Source organism: Miscanthus floridulus, chromosome 4 (assembly GCF_019320115.1).
Source record: "Miscanthus floridulus cultivar M001 chromosome 4, ASM1932011v1, whole genome shotgun sequence".
Classification (NCBI taxonomy): Eukaryota; Viridiplantae; Streptophyta; class Magnoliopsida; order Poales; family Poaceae; genus Miscanthus; species Miscanthus floridulus.
Window position 1 is genome coordinate 61,456,736 of NC_089583.1, and position 4,747 is coordinate 61,461,482.

Consider the following 4,747-nt stretch of genomic DNA (forward strand, 5'->3'; position numbering starts at 1 on the left):
TCTATGAATCCAATGTCTATGAAATTTATTGGATGTTGTTCTGGTACCTTAAGAATGATAAGAAAAATATTTCTTCTGTTGTTTGATAATTTTCAATAGGGTTTCTAATTTAGGCCAAAATTAGCCTCGCTGCCTTGTTATTTTTGTGTAGGATGTTTCTATTGGTAACCTTGGGTGAAATTTTTACAGTAGCCTACTTGGAGCATGTAGTACCTACTGTAATTGTTGTAAATTAAATGGTGCAGTTTTCATATATGTTTATTATTCCTCTTAAATAATTAAATAAATTAGGAAAGGCATTAAAATAAATGAATTGGTGGTGAACACCTTACTTTCTGGTGTTGTTTTGATATGTGTGATGAGTTAGTAAAGTTGGTTTTCTCCATTTATATGTTTGCAACATAAGTTAATAATTATTTTCTTGCATTATGTCTTTCTGGACAGTTCTGGAAACTTTGCAAAGTTCACCACGATAATTTGGTTTTATGGAAATCATGTGAATACCAAAGTTGTAGTTAACTTACTAAACTAACTTGTATTAAAATTTGGTGGCATTTGGCCAAGTAGTTTAGGAGATATGGCTGTTCTCAATTTGAGTACAGTTTTGGCTGCTCTCTGTTTTGTGAGGACAGATTTCTGTTGTTAAGTGATTTTGACGTGGTAAAAGTTGGAATCATGCCTTGAGGTCTGAAAATAAATTTTAGGTAATTTCATAATATTTCCAAATTGTCTTGTTGAATGTCATTTGGATTTGTAAATCTCCAGTTATGGTCAATTTACTATGCTGCTGTATATTCCCAGTTTTGCTGAAATATGAATGATGGTGTGAATGCTTTGTAGCATTGTTCTTGTTGATTGTTTAGGTGATAGGCTAACTTGAGAAAATGCTTAGGTGTAGGTGCTAGGTCCTTAACTGAAGATGAGCAATTGTATATTAGGTTGTCTAAACTTGGTAAGTTAAAGTGATTTGAATACAGTTTAAGTTAGAATATATGTACTGCAGTAAGCATGTGCATTCCCCAAGCATCCCTAACTTCATTCATGTGCATCCATCATATTTATCTTGTGCATACATGCAATAGGTGTGCCAGAGGGAGTGACGCTTCTGGAGTTCAAGGGAGCGAGCCAGGAGGAGGAGCCTGAGGTTCAGGAAACCGACGAAGCAGCCGCCGAGGAGGAGTTGCCCGAGTGCCCTGACCACCACCCATCCTCTTTCCTGAAAGGCAGGCCCCAGAGCATTCTAAGTCTCCCATGTTTTTACAAATATCTTGAGTATCTTTTATTGTTGATGATGAATTAAGTATAGGAATTGGTTGGAACCAATTGTTGCATTATATCCTTACCTTGTCCAGATAAAATCCTATGAATCCTAATTAAGTGTAAGATCGAATGATGCTTAGCTATGCTTAGACCGGTAGAAGTCGGGTGATTTCCTGTCACCTGCGAGATGTAGGATGAGCTCTGGTCACTGGTTGGCTATATTTGCTATCATGGAAAAGAACCATGGGTTAATAATGAAAATGGACCGGACGAGATGACGGTAGTGCAGCAATAAGGCATGGAGGTCTTGGGTGTGAATCTATCCCCGTCTGTGTCATTTAAGGACTGATCATTGTACATCCTCATGTCATGTTGAACACAGCCTAACACTTAGCTAGTTGGATAAGTCGTTCCAACCGCGAAGCCTAGTAGTTTGACTCAGGCCAGGAACTAGGGGGTTGTGCGCATTCTGGAGGCAGGTAAGGATGTGTTTGGGGACATTGGCGTGAGTCCAAGGGGTCAGGTGTTTAAAAGTCCTGCACTTCCTAGCAAAGTGTCACCCTTGAGGATGCGGCGCTGTCCGGACCCGCGACTTTGGAGTTGTACCAAAGGTGACCTGATTGTGACCCTAATGGGGGGAAGCAGGGTTTGTGTTAGGAATACCCCTCCAGTTGGATAGGAATCGATTTGAGTCGCCGTCTCTCCCAGATAGTGAGAACTTGACTGAGCAGCGGCAACATAGATTTACTTAATTTAACGATATGGTTAAATGGAGGATGATGATAATGTTGCCATAGTTTATACCTGCTATGGTTAATAATGTTTGCATCTTAATCATGTGATTGCTTAGTATAGGTGCTAATATAGATGATAGGTTAATGGCTCAAAGTCACTGCTAGCTCAGGTTAAGAGTTGATCATTATTACTTATGCTTTTCTGCAAAAAGAAAGTGTTAGCCAAATCCATTAAATTAAGCTATGCATGATCCTTGGTGTCAATTATTTTTGGTTTTCGATAGGTAAGTCTAGCTGAGTACATTCTCATACTCAGGGTTTATTCCCTCTTGTTGTAGATGACCTTCTTTATCAGGGCTTCTGTAAGTACTGTCTCCACCCGGTGGGAGACGAAGACTAGATCAAGGGAATGATCTTTGTTTATCTTATCCGAATGCTTTTGTGGGATGTGATCGGCAAGCTGGTACTTGTATTTGAACTCGTGTGTGTGAGTTAAACTATTTGCTTTCGTTACTTTACAAGACTTGGTTTGTAATAACTATGACTCCGATGTATTGTAATCTATCTATGAACTGTTGTAACTCCATGAACTATTTGTGAAATGTTGTAACGTGTGATGTGTTATGTTGAATCACTACGATCTTGGTTGTACGCTAGTTCGTTTGAAATCTTTCATGGTTTTAGTTGACTACCTGGTTTATATGGGCTCAAATGCGAGAATTTGATTGTTTCGGTGATCATTTTTGTACTTGTGCTCTTATAAATTGGTCGGTTCTGTTACAGCTTGGTATCGGAGCTAGATTCAACACTAAACATGCCATACGGGTATTTAAAAAATAAAAGCTTTTGTGGCGAAAACTATTTTCCAACTTATAGTTATATATAGGTGTTTCAAAATCTAAAATTTTATAGTATGCTGGTGATCACATCCCTTGTAGCCCACATAAGGACTTTTAGGTGGCTTATATAATTACTGACTTGGGGGAAAGTGATTGTTTCTATTTTGTCGTCCATGCGGCGTGCTATTGCATGGGTGCCATTCGCTTGAATGGTAATGTATGGATCAATTGTCTCTACGCCTAGGTAAGTGTGAGTTGTGAGAGCATGACCGTCCAACTGTCGGTCTAGGGGAGAGTTAGTTATGGTTACTGAAATATTTACATGTTGCATACATGTACATATGAAGGTACTTAATTGTGGGTATATCTGTCGGTTAGTTTTGGATACCGAAGTATATATATATATGGGGATGTATATATGGATAGTATCTTAGTTTACTATTTTCATTGTGAGCGTTATATCTTGTTGGGTTGGGCTATAATGAAATTTTCTGTAGGTATGTTAACAACGCATCGTGTAGATCGACTAGTTACCGCTATTCGAGAGAACGTGTGTATGCCACCGTATATTCCGATAGAACTTAACTTTCTTAGGTTTGTGAGGACGTACGGAGCGTGCATGCATCATATTCACTCATGTCATTCATATTGCATTACTCTATCGATAGAATATCGTTAGCAGTCCTCCGAGGGGTATTCCACAAAGGTAGATTGATCGACAGAGGAGCGTGAGATCAAGAACAAGAAGGCAACAGAGGCACATGAGTTAGATAGGTTCAAGCCGTTAGTATGACATAATACCCTACTACTATGGTCTGTTGGTTTGTATTAGCTATTGTATGATATTGCGTGAGTTTGGAGGGGTCCCTGCCCGCCTTATATAGTCTAGGGAGCAGGGTTACTAGTCGGTTAGATCTAAGAGATAACCGAAAAGTAATAACTGATTATAGGAATCTTGAGATCATACATATCCTAACAGATCTTGTAATATCTTAGGATATCTTCTCGATGTCTTGCAGGGAGGCGCCGAGCAGAGTCGTGCCCAGCAAGGTTTTGTCTTATGGGCTGGGCCACCCCTACGGGCATGGCCCATGTGGCCTACCATTGGGTATCCGAGGTCGTACACCCCATAGCTAGTCCCCGAGCGCCTTGTACCCATTGTGCAACGCCATCTTAAGCTTGTCCGAGTAGGTGCGAATAACATCGAGCAATCAAACCCATGGTCCAACCACCGTGATGAATTACCAAGCAGCGTGAACCGTCACCGAGCAGCATGACCTACCATCGAGTAGCATGACCTGTCGCCAAGCAGTGTGACCCAAGTATGGCTTGCCATAAGGGTATAAGGAGCTCAAGTTCAGAACCAAAAATTTCTTTGCAGTGGACCAAGTGTGCCCACTTAGAGTCCAAACAAAGTAGTAGGAGCCAATCTTCTTCTATAGGCAGGTAGTCTTCGAGGAAAAATCCTACACACTCATCATGAGGTGAAGTGTGCCCACTTAGTCTCTGAGCCTGACAGTAGATGATGTAGTCATGTGGTGCTAGGGTCAGAAACTAGAAGAATAGTAGAAAACCAACCAAGCAGGTAGCCAGTCCCCGGGCGAGGCCCAAAAAGAAACAAAGCACATTCACCACAAGGTGAAGTGTGCCCACTTAGTCCCTGAGCCTGATAGTAGGTGACGCAGTCACGTGGTGCTAGGGTCAAAAATAGAAAACAATCAAAGACTAGCCAAGTAGGCAGCCAGTCCCTAGGCGAGGCCCAAAAAGAGACAAAGCACATTCACCGCAAGGTGAGGTGTGCCCACTTAGTCCCTGAGCCTAACAGTAGGTGATGCAGTCACGTGGTGCTAGGGTCAGAAATAGATAAAACAATCCAAGACCAGCCAAGCAGGCAACCAGTCCCCAAGCTGCAAG